The following is a 13,808-nucleotide window of genomic DNA, read 5'->3' as shown; positions in this document are numbered from 1 at the left end:
GAGTGTTTTACAGGGCAGATAGGTACTCCTGTTTATTGCATTAAGAAAATAAGTAGTCTGGACGCGGTGGCTCCCTCCTGTAATCCTAGCACTTTGGGAGGCCAAGGTGGGTGGATCACCTGAAGTCAGGAGTTCAAGACTAGCCTGACCAACATGGTGAAACCCCATCTCTACTAAAAATATAAAATTAGCCAGGTGTGGTGGCACGCACCTGTAATGAGGCAGGAGAATCATCTGAGCCCGGGAGGCAGAGGTTGCAGTGAGCTGAGATCGCGCCATTACACACCCCAGCCTGGGCAACAAGACTGAAACTCTGTCTCAATCAATCAATCAATAGAAATATAAATAGCAAGGCTGGGTGCGGTGGCTTACACCTGTAATCCCAGGACTTTGGGAGGCCGAGGCAGGTGGATCACTTGAGGTCAGGAGTTCTAGACTAGCCTGGCCAACATGGTGAAACCTCGTCTCTACCAAAATGCAAAAATTAGCTGGGCATGGTGGCAGGTGCCTGTAATCCTAGCTACTTGGGAGGCTGAGGCACAAGAATTGCTTGAACCCAGGAGGCAGAGGTTGCAGTGAGCCAAGATCATGCCACTGCACTCCAGCCTGGACAACAGAGTGAGACTCTTATTTCAAAAAAAAAAAAGAAATATACATAACAGAACCTTGTAACTCATAGCCATATAACTATGACTATGAGTCTCTTGGAATTAACAAATCTAAAAGTCTTAACTTGCAGCTTATAAATTGAGTGTTTTATGAGTTTAAACAGCTGGCTTTAGATCCTATGATGTGGTCATCTCTGTAAACATAGTAACAGCACCAGTCCAAGCAGCTCTTTTGAAAGAGAAATCTTAGGAAAAACTGCCATGTTATATAAAACTGCTCCCAAACCCTTGTCTGTACCTTCAATGGGCTAGGGAGCAGCTATCTTTTAAGAAGGGCCACAGATAGTACAGCTTAATTTAGAGGAGTCTTTCCAGGCTGGCAAGATCCCAGAATCTCAACTTGGCTTCTATTCTGAACCCTGAATTCCAAACGTGAGCTATTTTTAAAGGAATATACCATGATTTTGAAATCATTGAAAACTTAGTTTGAGGAATTCTTAAATACCTTATATTTCTATTTCCATTTTTAAAATACTGTTATTTCTGTTGTCTCATTTGAGTCTTAATTATATTGTCATGTTTATAGACTTTTTTAAAATTTAATATCCTTTCCATTGTGAGTATCTTGAAATAAGAAACTATGTGTCATTCACATTGGATGAATGATTGAGCTGAATGACTTACCCAAGGTTACAAAGCTAATAAACAATATACCTAAAACTCAAATCCAGATCTTCTTACCACAGTTCTGAAGACTTAGATCTACATGGATTTCTGTAATATAGTCATAAAGAAAATATAAGCACCTGAAATACTGTCTACAAGGAAGTAATACTGAGCTAATCAAGGATAGGTAGGATTTGGATACAACGAGAAGAGAAGTGAAGAGTGGTTTATTCAAATAATACAAAACACCTTAAGCCACGGCAAAGATGAGAACATAGGAGACATGTTTGGAAAAGGAGGAAATAGAACTAACTGCCTGACTGGGATAGAGGATTCCTGTGAGAGGATAGAAAATGTGAGCTTAGAAAGGGAAAATGGGGTTAAACTGTCAATGCCAAGCTAATGAGAAGCTCAGGGTCTCTGTGACAACTTGGGTCAAATCAAAATGGTAGGCTCTACAGACATTTAGTTGCAAACTATTTAATGATTTGGTGTCTGCTCTTGAAATTCGAATTTTAGGGAATCCCTTTCCTTATCAACTGGGATTAATAAATCTCATCAGTAGGCTTAGAATTTGCTCCATCTCAAGGTTAACTTTAGCCCAGATGGGAAATTTGTTAAAAATATGTTAATAGAAATGAATTTTGCCAGGAGTGCTGGCTGCCGCCTGTAATCTCTGTACTTTGGAAGGCTGAGGCAGGAGGATTGCTTGGGCCCAGGAGTTTGAGACCAAACTGGGCAATTTAGGGAGACCCTATCTCTACAAGAAACAAAAAAGTAGCTGGGCATGGTGGTGTACACCTGTGATCCTAGCTACTTAGGAGACTGAGGTGGGAGGATCTCTGAGCCCAGGAGGTCAAGGCTGCGTGATTGTGCCACTGCATTCCAGCCCGGGTGATAGAGTGATACACTGTCTCTAAAACAAAATCATTAATAATAGAAGGCCAGGCATGGTGGCTCACGCCTGTAGTCCCAGCACTTTGGGAGGCCGAGGCGGGTAGATCACAAGGTCAGGAGTTCGAGACCAGCCTGGCTGACACATTGAAACCCCGCCTCTAATAAAAATACAAAAATTAGCCAGGCATGGTGGCAGACGCCTGTTATCCCAGCTACTCGGGAGGCTGAGGCAGGAGAATTGCTTGAACCCGGGAGGCGGTGGTTGCAGTGAGCCGAGATTGTGCCATTGCGCTCCAGCCTGGGCGACAGAGCGAGACTCCGTCTCAAAAAAAAAAAAAAAAAAATGGTAATAATAAATAGAAAATAGGCGAGGCAGGTGCAGTGGCTCAAGCCTGTAATCCTAGCACTTTGGGAGGCCTAGGCGGGCAGATCACCTGAGGCCAAGAGTTCAAACCAGCCTGACCAACATGGAGAAACCCCACCTCTACTAAAAATACAAAATTAGCCAGGCATGGTGACTCATGTCTGTAATCCCAGCTACTCAGGAGGCTGAGGCAGGAGAATCGCCTGAACCCGGGAGGCTGAGGTTGCAGTGAGCCGAGATCGTGCCATTGCACTCTGGCCTGGGCAACAAGAGTGAAACTCCGTCTCAAAAAAATAAAATAAAATAAATGAAATAGAATAAAATAAAATTTGATCTTGTTTGAGTATCCCTTTTTCTGGTTTTTATCTTATGTAATCACTTTCCTGGTTTCTTTTTCCTTGCCTTCAACAATAATCAGTGGTTATGACAAACCCTCAGAATATATTCTTCTAAGACAAGTCTTATTGCATAGAATACAAACTATGTTATTTGTGCCTTTATGTAAACTTATTTATATTTGTAGCTTAAGGCTGCAAATGTTAGCATGTGCATAACATCATACTGGGCATATGGTTGGCACTCAGTGAATCTTGATTAGATTTAAATTTGAATTACATTTTTGCTGGCAGAATCTCAAAGGATTTCACTGAATCTTTCAGTCAATTCATAGTACTAGTTCAAATCTAAGCCCCAAGCATAAGGGGTATAACATTAGCACCTTTGTAGATCAAAGCTGTGGTTCTGAAAACATCTTCTCCTCACCTGGTAGGCCACAAAAGTACACAAAACTAGGATTAGCACAAGGGAAACACGTAAAGCAGTGTTCCCTATACTTTTTATTTATTTTTATTTTATTTTAGGTTTGGGGGTACATGTGTAGGTTTGTTAACTTTGTCTGTTGTGTGATGCTGAGGTTTGGAGTATGAATGAGCCCATCACCCAGGTACCTAGCATAGTACCCGATTTCAACCTTTATACCCCATTCTTTCCCCACCCTCAGTAGTCCCTAGTTTCACTGTTACCATCTTTATGTCCATGAGTACCAGTGTTTAGCTTCTACCTGTAAGTGAGAATATATGGTATTTGGTTTTCTTTTCCTGCATTAATTTACTTAGGATAATGGCCTCTGGCTGCATCCATGATGGTGCAAAGGACGTGATTTCATTCTTTGTTATGGTTGTGTAGTACCATGGTATACATGTACCACATTTTCTTTATCCAGTCCACCATTGATGGGCATCTAGGTTGGTTCCATGTCTTTGCTATTGTAAATAGTTCTGTGGTGAACATGCAAGTGCATGTGTATGTTTGGTAGAAAGATTTGCTTTCTTTTGGATATACTTTTGGATATATAACAGTCAATGCAATTGCTGGGTCAAATGGTAGTTCTGATTTGAGTTCTTTGAGAAATCTCCAAACTGCTGTCCATAGTGGCCAAACTAATTTATATCTCCACTCACTGTGTATAAGCATTTCCTTTTCTCTGCAGTCTTGCCAGCATCTGTTTGGTTTTTTTTTTTACATTTTAATAGTAGCCATTCTGATGAATGTGAGGTGGTATCTCATTGTGATTTTAATTTGTATTTCTCTGATGATTAGTGATATGGAGCATTTTTTATATGCTTATTATCCACTTGTATGTCTTCCTTTAAGTGTCTGTTCATGTCTTTTGCCCATTTTTTAAAAGGGTTGTTTTGTTTTTTCCTTGTTCAATTGCTTAAGCTCCTTATAGATTCTGGATATTCAATCTTTGTCGGATGCATAATTTGCGAGTATTTTCTCTCATTCTGTATGCTGTTTACTCCATTGATAGTTTCTTTTGCTTTACAGAAGCTCTTTAATTAGCTCCCACTTGTCAATTTTTGTTTTTGTTGCTATTACTTTTTTCTTTTTTCTTTTTTTTTGTTTTTTGTTTTTTGTTTTTTTTTGAGTCAGAGACTCACTCTGTTGCCCAGGCTAGAGTGCAGTGGCACAATCTTTGCTCACTGCAACCTCCACCTCCCAAGTTCAAGCAATTCTCATGCCTCAGCCTCCCAAGTAGCTGGGATTATAAATGCCCACTACCAAGCCTGGCTACTTTTTGTATTTTCGGTAGAGACAGGGTTTCACCATGTTGGCCAGGCTGGTCTCGAACTCCAAGCCTCATGTGATCTGCCCACTTCGGCCTCCCATAGTACTGGGATTATAGGTGTGAGCCACCATGCCTGGCTAAAGGATTCTTATAGTTTGAGGCCTGACACTTAAATCTTTAATCCATCTTGAGTTAATTTTTGTATACGGTGAAAGTAACGGGTCAGTTTCATTCTTCTGCATATGGCTAGCCAGCTATTCCAGCACCATTTATTGAATAAGAAGCTATTTCCCCATTGCTTATTTTTGTCAATTTGATCAAATATCAGATGGCCATAGGTGTGTGGCTTAACTTCTGGATTTTATATTCTGTTCCCTTGGTCTGCGTCTGTTTTTGTACCAGTACCATGAAGTTTTAGTCTGTAGCCTTATAATATAGTTTGAAGTCAGGTAGTTTAATGCCTCTGGCTTTGTTTTCGTTTAGGATTGCTTTATCTGTTTGGACTCTTGGTTCGATATGAATTTAAGAATTTTTTTCTAGTTCTGTGAAAAATGATGGTAGTTTGATAGGAATGACATTGAATCTGTAGATTGCTTTGGGCAATATGACCATTTTAACAATATTGATTCTTCTAATCCGTGAGCATGGAATGTTTTTCCATTGGTTTGCATCATCTATGATTTCTTTCAACAGTGTTTTGTAGTTCTTCTTATAGACATCTTTCACCTACTTGGTTAGATGCATTCCTAGGAGTGTGTGTGTGTGTGTGTGTGTGTGTGTGTGTATTACAAATGGGATTGCATTCTTGATTTGGCTCTCAGCTTGAACGTTATTGGTGTATAGAAATGCCAGTGGTTTTTATACGTTGATTTTGTGTCCTGAAACTTTCCTGAAGTCATTTATCAGTTGTAGGAGCCTTTTGATAGGGTCTTTAGGGTTTTCTAGGTGTAGATCACATTGTCCGTGAAGAGAGGTAATTTGACTTCTTTTCCTATTTGGATGCATTTTATTTCTTCCTCTTGCCTGATTGCTCTGACTAGGACTTCCAGAACTATGTTGAGTAGGAGTGGTGAGAGTGGGCATCCTTGTCTTTTTCCAGTTCTCAAGAGAAATGCTTCCAGTTTTTGTCCATCTCAGTGTGATGTTGGCTGTGTATTTGTCATAGATGGCCTTTACTATTTTATTTTAGGGCATATTCCTTCAATATGGATTTATTTCTTAAGGGTTTTTATCGTGAAGAGATGCTGGGTTTTATCAAAATCCTTTTCCATGTCTACTGAGATGATCATATGTTTTTTGTTTTTTATTCTGTTTACTTGTTGACTCATATTTATGATTTGCATATGTTGAACCAATCTTGCATCTTAGAAATGAAGCCTACTTTATCATGGTGAATTCACTTTTTGATATGCCGCTGAATTTGGCTTGCTGGTATCTTATTGAGGATTTTTGCATCTATGTTCATCAGGGATATCGGCCTTTGTTTTCTTTCTCCTTTGTGTCTTTACCAAGTTTTGGTATCAGAGTGATGTTGGCTTCATAGAATGAGTTAAAGAAGAGACCTTCCTTCTTATTTTTTTGGAATAGTTTCAGTAGACTTAATACCAGCTCTTTGTACATCTGGTAGAAATTGGCTGTGAATCCATCTGGTCCGTGCCTTTTTTTGTTTGGCAGGTTTTTTATTACAGATTCAATTTCAGAACTCAATATTGGTCTGTTAAGTGTTTCAGTTTCTTCCTGATTCAATCTTGGGAGATTGTATATTTCCAGGAATTTATCTGTTTCGTCTAGATTTTCTAGTTTGTGTGCATAGTGGTGTTCGTAATCGTCTCTAAGAATCCTTTGTATGTCTGTGGGATCCATTGTAATGTCACCTTTGTTGCTTCTCATTGTGCTTATTTGGATCTTCTTTTTTTCTTTATTATTCTAGCTAACAGTCTGTCAATCTTGTTTTTGTTTTCAGAGAACCAACTTTTGGTTTCCCCCAGGCTGGTGTGGTGGCTCACGCTTGTAACCCTAGCACTTTGGGAGGCTGAGGTAGGCAGATTACTTGAGCCCAGGAGTTTGGGACCATCCTAAGCAATATGGTGAAACTCCATCTCTACAAAAAAAAAAAAAAAAGAAAAAAACTAGCCGAGCACAGTGGCGTGTGCCTGGAGTGCCAACTACTCCGGAGGCTGAGGCAGCAGGGTGACCTGAGCCCAGAGAGGTCCCGGACAACAAAGTGACACCCCGTCTCAAAAAACAAAACAGAAGAAAATCCACAAAAAAGCCAACAGAAGTGTGGCACAGTAATAGTTATTTATTTATTTATTTATTTTATTTTATTTTTTTTTTTTTTGAGACGGAGTCTCGCTCTGTTGCCCAAGCTGGAGTGCAGTGGCGCAATCTCGGCTCACTGCAAGCTCCGCCTCCCGGGTTCACGCCATTCTCCTGCCTCAGCCTCTCCGAGTAGCTGGGACTACAGGCGCCCGCCACCACGCCCGGCTAATTTTTTGTATTTTTAGTAGAGACGGGGTTTCACCGTGGTCTCGATCTCCTGACCTCGTGATCCGCCCGCCTCAGCCTCCCAAAGTGCTGGGATTACAAGCGTGAGCCACCGCGCCCAGCCAGTAATAGTTATTTATTTAAATCTTCCCCTGTGTGCTAGCCTTTCTATTTTTATTATATCTAGAATTTTTAACAATAAAAAGCAAGTTTTGTTTCATAGAAAACATTAGAGAAGAAACTAAACACGAGAGTTAAAGATTACAAATAGCTAAAACATAGAATAACTACAATTGTGGTCATAAACTAGAAATTTAAAATATGGATAGCTTTATAATTGTGGCTGATAGTTGAGCCTCACTTTATAGTTTGAGTTGGTGCCCTTTTAAACATCTTTTTAGTGTGTTTCAAGTCAAGGCTAAGTGAAAAAATAATAAAAAAACGTAAACATCTTTTTAGGTTAAAAAAAGCCAGTGTAGTCATTAGATAGTATAATAAGAGGCATGCCATGTGCTTAATAAGTAGTGATTTTATTTGAGAAGCAGTTACATGACAAGTATAAATTCATTAAAAAAAAATTATTTTTTAAAAAACTCCTCAAATAATTAAGCATGTTCTTCAAATGTGAGCCGGGAAATCTCTACATCCTGAAGGTAAAATGAAAAAAATGAATAAATCAGACATAACTTTCTTTTGATTGACCTGAAAAATCAACTGCTTCTAATACAGTTGGCAGGACTGTTATGGTGGGGTATTAGTGACCAAAAAATTAACATTTTAATTTTTTTGCCTGATCCTCGAAATATACCAGTAAAATTAATTTAAATATCATAAGGCTTTAATTTTCCAAGATATAGTGGTGGGCATTAATTTGTAATATTAATTAAAGTTGGAAAGAGATGTTTGAGTTTAAATTAGGAAGTTAATGAATAATTACGCTACATCTATTGCCTCTCCCTCATTTTGATATTAAAAACCTATGTCAATACTTTTCCAAAGTTACAGGTTTTATTTTTTAATGAAAAGCAGAAAAATGAATTGACATTTCTTAAATTAAAACTTAGAAACCATAATTGAGAAGCAAACCAGAAGTAAAACAGTTTATTAGCTCTAAGAATAATAGCAATTATTTACTTTTTTTTACTATAGCCACCTATAGTCTTACAATATTTACTTGATAATTAAAAAAAGAGGCAATGTGACAGTAAAATACAGAGGAAAGAATTTGAGATTTGTGTCTAGTGTATTGTGTAACCATTCCCTTGAGTAGATTTTGTTGTAAATTGCCATTGATTTTAGATAAGAAAAGGAAAGTTTTCCTTAGTTAAAAACTTGGAAATGCATCATTAGTTTTGATTTTTTTTTTTTTTTTTTTTTTTTTTTGTTTGAGACAGAGTCTCGCTCTGTCGCCCGGGCTGGAGTGCAGTGGCGCAATCTCGGCTCACTGCAAGCTCCGCCTCCCGGGTTCACGCCATTCTCCTGCCTCAGCCTCCGAGTAGCTGGGACTACAGGCGCCCGCCACCGCGCCCGGCTAATTTTTTGTATTTTTTAGTAGAGACGGGGTTTCACCGTGGTCTCGATCTCCTGACCTCGTGATCCGCCCGCCTCGGCCTCCCAAAGTGCTGGGATTACAAGCGTGAGCCACCGCGCCCGGCCGATTTTTTTTTTTAATAGAATTTTTTTTTTTTTTTTTTTTTTTTGAGTCGGAGCCTGGCTCTGTCGCCCAGGCTGGAGTGCAGTGGCACAATCTCGGCTCACTGCAAGCTCCACCCCCCGGGTTCACGCCATTCTCCTGCCTCAGCCTCTCCGAGTAGCTGGGACTACAGGTGCCCGCCACCACGCCCGACTAATTTTTGTGTATTTTTAGTAGAGGCGGGGTTTCACTGTGGTCTCGATCCCCTGACCTCGTGATCCGCCCGCCTCGGCCTCCCAAAGTGCTGGGATTACAAGCGTGAGCCACCGCGCCCGGCCTAATAGAATTTTTTTGTAGAGATAAGATCTCCCTATGTTGCCCAGGCTGGTCTTGAATTCCTGAGCGCAGGAGATTCTCCCACCTCAGCCTCCCAAACTGCTGGAATTACAGGCATAAGCCACCATGCCTGGCCATTAATCCTTTCGTAATAAAGGACATAGTATATATCTGCTGTATAGCTGTCTAGCTAAATATTAAAATCTTTAACTGATTTTTTTGGAAATCTGGAATTTCATTACATTTAAGTATTTAGACCTACTTCATTTTCTCCCCTACACAATGGCCAAGTCTTGTCTCAGTACAGACTATATAGAAGTAAGCACTATTAAAATTTACTTGTTCCATACCCTAAACTTAGACAATTTTTTTTTTATAAATCTTGGCCAGGCCTGCTGGCTCCTACATGTAATCCCAGCACTTTGAGAGGCTGAGGCAGGAGAATTGCTTTAGCCTAGGAGTTCAAGACCAGCCTGGACAACATAGTGAGACCTCAAGTTTACAAAAGATTAAAAAACAATAGCCCAGCATGGTGATGTGCACCTGTACTACTCAGGAGACCAAGGTGGGAGGATTGCTTGAGCCTGGGGAGTTGAGGCTGCAGTGAGCTGAGATCACACCACTGCACTCCAGCCCAGGTGACAGAGTAAGAAAAAAGTCTGGCCTGGCACAGAGGCTCACACCTGTAATCCCAGTTCTTTGGAAAGACTGCTTGAGCCCAGGAGTTCAAGACCAGCCTGAGCAACATGGTGAAACCCCAAATTAAAAAATTATCTGGGCATGGTGGTGCAAACCTGTAGTCCTAGCTACTTGGGACACTGAGGCAGGAGGATCGCTTGAGCCCAGGAGTTCAAGGCTGCAGTGAATTATGATCATGCCACTGCACTCTAGCCTGGGCAGCAGAGCAAAACCCTATCTCTAGAAGACTCTGCAGCAGTCCCTCCTCCTGCCCAACACGTACACTATTTTTTTCTTTTCTTGGAATATAACATGTTCTCAGGAAAGCACACAGTTTAGTAGTTTAGCCAATATCTATATCGAGACATTGAATTTTGCTAGCATGCCAGAGGCTCCTCTCCCAAAAGGAACACTACCAGACTTTTTTCTTTTCTTCTTTCTTTTCCTTTAATTTTTTTAAATTGTTTTAGAGACAGGGTATTGCTACATTGCCCAGATGGGAGTGCAGTGGCTATTCACAGGTGCAGTCGTAGCACACCACAGCCTCCAACACTTAGCCTCAAGTGATCCTCCCCCTGCCCAGTCTCCTGAGTAGCTATAGCCTAGCACCTGACATTTAAACTATAGATGAGTTTTGCCTATTTTTGAACTTGTTTTTCAGAGACAAAGTCTCTTACGCAGGCTGGAGTACAATGGCACAGTCTAGGCTCACTGCAACCTCCACCTCGCTCAAGCGATCCTCTCACCTCAGCCTCCCAAGTAGCTGGGACTACAGACATGCGCCACCATACCTAATTTCTGTATACTTTGCAGAGATGGGATTTCACCATGTTGCCTAGGCTGGTCTCAGATTCCTTGGCTCAAGCGATCCATCCATCTCAGCCTCCTAAACTGCTGGGATTACAGGCATGAGCCACTGCACTCAGGCTTGAACTTTATGTGAAGTGTAACTATATACTCTTTGCCTGGCTTCCTTTAACTTACGAGGTTCATCCATATAGTTCCAGATTGAAAGAATTCATTCAGGCCGGGCACGGTGGCTCAGGCCTGTAATCCCAGCACTTTGGGAGGCCGAGGCGGGCAGATCACTTGAGGTCAGGAGTTCAAGACCAGCCTGACCAACATGGAGAAACCCCGTCTCTACTAAAAATACAAAAATTAGCCGGATATGGTGGCGCATGCCTGTAATCCCATCTACTCGGGAGCCTGAGGCAGGAGAATCGCTTGAACCCTGGAGGCAGAGGTTGCGGTGAGCCGAGATCACACCATTACACTCCAGCCTGGGCAACAAGAGTGAAACTCCATCTCAAAAAAAAGAAGGCTGGCCACAGGTGGCTCATGGCTGTAATCCTAGCACTTTGGGAGGCTGAGGCGGGCGGATCATGAGGTCAGGAGATTGAGACCATCCTGGCTAACACGGTGAAACCATGTCTCTACTAAAAATAAAAAAAAATTATCCAGGTGTGGTGGTGCGCACCTGTAGTCCCAAGTATCCCAGCTACTCTGGAGGTCGATGCAGAAGAATCACTTTAACCCAGGAGGCAGAGGTTGCAGTGAGCTGAGATCGTGCCACTGCACTCCAGCCTAGGTGATAGCACGAGACTCTATCTCAAAAAAGAGTTCATTCATTCTCTTTTTTTTTTTTTTTTTTTTTTTTGAGACGGAGTCTCGCACTGTCACCCGAGCTGGAGTGCAGTGACACCATCTCAGCTCACTGCAACCTCCACCTCCCAGGTTCAAGTGATTCCCCTGCCTCAGCCTCCCAAGTAGCTGGGACTACAGGCACCCACCACCATGCCCAGATAATTTTTTTGTATTTTTAGTAGAGATAGGGTTTCACTATGTTGACCAGGCTGGTCTTAAACTCCTGACCTCGTGATCCCCCTGCCTCAGCCTCCCAGAGTGCTGAGATTACAGGCGTGAGCCACTGCACCTGGCCTTCATTTATTCTCTTAACTGTATAGCTTGTCATTCTCTACTTTTTATTGAAAGCACTATTTTGTGGCAAGTACTTGAGATTTTAAGGTAATTGTATATTTGAAAAGTATTAGCCCTTTTAAATTATCTTGCTATATTAGCTTCTTGACCACAAATAAGTAAGGTCATATTTAAAGATTATTAGCATGGTACTCATATAATCTAGTAGATTCTTTAATGAAATACCCAGCCAGATGTTGGGAGGAAATGTGTTGTGCCATTGCTGCCCTTTCCTCGCTGTCCTCTGTTGTCTTGTGTTCCTACCCATCTGGTAATCATGTTTGAGGAGCTGAGGTAAAGACAGAAACAGGTAGGCCTAGCGGGATTACAGGACTTGGGCCAGTTCAGTGGCAGGACTCTCCACGTTAGGAAAATTGAAAGTATACTGTGCCTCTTCACTTCCAAAATATTGATAAAGGAATGTCTAGCTCCCAATCTGTATTTTTAATGTTTCTTTAAGAAAGAGAAGGATTCCTACCATCCTGAAATGTTCTTATACTTAAATGCCTCTGCAGTGCAGTTAAGCCTACCCTGAACCCTGGCGTTTCTACAAGGGAGCTTAGGTGTTAGCCTGTAATACCCTCTTAGCCACTGGGCTGTCATTGGATCTGTTGTCTTCATTTACCCTCCCTAAAGCCATCAAAGACTCACTATTTAAATTTGCAGTTTTTGTGGTGCACACAAATTAAACCATGGCTAGAATTAATTTTTGTTAAAGGAAATTAATTTTCATATTTATTCATGTAAAAAGAATTTGCTGACCAGGTGTGGTGGCTCACACCTGTAATCTCAGCACTTTGAGAGGCCAAGGCTGGTGGAATCACTTTGCGATCAGCAGTTAGAGACCAACCTGGGCAACATGGCAAAATCCTGTCTCTACCAAAAAAAAAAAATATATATATATACACACACACACACACACACACACACACAAAACATATTAGCCAGGCATAGGGGTGATGGCACACATCTGTTTTCCCAGTACATTTTGAATAATTTTTCTTCACCTAAGATTTTTTTTTACTTAAAAAAAAAAAAAAGACTGGCAAGATAGCTTCAATTTTTTTTTTTTTTTTTCTTTTTGGAGACATGATCTTCATCTGTCACCCACACTGGAGTGCAGTGGCACAATTTTGGCTCACTGCAACCTCTGCCTCTGGGCGCAAGCGATCCTCCCACCTCAGCCCTGCCCCAAGTAGCTGGGACCACAGGCAAGCGCCACCACACCTGGATAATTTTTGTATTTTTTCGTAGAGATGGGGTCTCTCTATGTTGCCCAGGCTGGTCTCGAGCTCCTGGGCTCAAGTGATCCACCTGCCTCAGCCTCCCAAAGTGCTAGGATTACAGGCGAGAACCACCACACCCAGCCAATCACCTAAATTTTCTAAAGTTATTTTAAGTTAAGTTACAGAATATACAAAATAAGGTAGCTCTTTATTTTTTTCTTTTACTTTATTTAGTTTTTTTTTTTTTGAGTCGGAGTCTCACAGTGGCACCCAGGGTGAAGTGCAATGGCGCAATCTCGGCTCACTGCAACCTCCGCCTCCCAGGTTCAAGCGATTCTCCTGCGTCAGCCTCCCAAGCAGCTGGGATTACAGGCGCCCGCCACTGCGCCTGGGTTTTTTTTGTTTTTTTTTTTCTCTGTATTTTTAATAGAGACAGGGTTTTGTTATGTTGGTCAGGTAGTTTCAAACTCCTGACCTCATGATCTGCCTGCCTCAGCCCCCTGAGGCACAATCTCGGCTCACTGCAACCTCTGCCTCCTAGGTTCAAGCGATTCTCCCTCCTCAGGCTCCCAAGTAGCTAGGACCACAGGCACAAGTCATCGGGCCCAGCTAATTTTTGTGTTTTCATTAGAGACAGGGTTTCACCATTTTGGCCAGGGTGGTCTCAAACTGCTGAGCTCAAGTGATCTGCCCCTGTCAGCCTCCCAAAGTGCTGAGATTACAGATGTGAGCCACTGAGTCTGGCAGATGATGTATTTTTAAGCACCTCTAGAATTATTCTATATTCAACAAATGACAAGCTGTTAAAGACCAAACATCAAAATCTTCTCTGTGATATTACTGGTTTGGGGGTGATTTTTTTTCC

General features: G+C 41.5%; 1 protein-coding gene across 43 annotated transcripts in view; it reads left to right on the top strand.

Annotated features, from left to right (window-relative positions):
- The window catches only part of PLEKHA5 (pleckstrin homology domain containing A5), a 253,151-nt gene that overhangs the window by 193,566 nt on the left and 45,777 nt on the right, over positions 1 to 13,808 (top strand). The window lies entirely within an intron of this gene.

Source organism: Symphalangus syndactylus, chromosome 5 (genome assembly GCF_028878055.3).
Source record: "Symphalangus syndactylus isolate Jambi chromosome 5, NHGRI_mSymSyn1-v2.1_pri, whole genome shotgun sequence".
Classification (NCBI taxonomy): Eukaryota; Metazoa; Chordata; class Mammalia; order Primates; family Hylobatidae; genus Symphalangus; species Symphalangus syndactylus.
The sequence above is the reverse complement of the archived record's forward strand: the minus strand, read 5'-3'. Positions and strand labels throughout refer to the sequence as shown.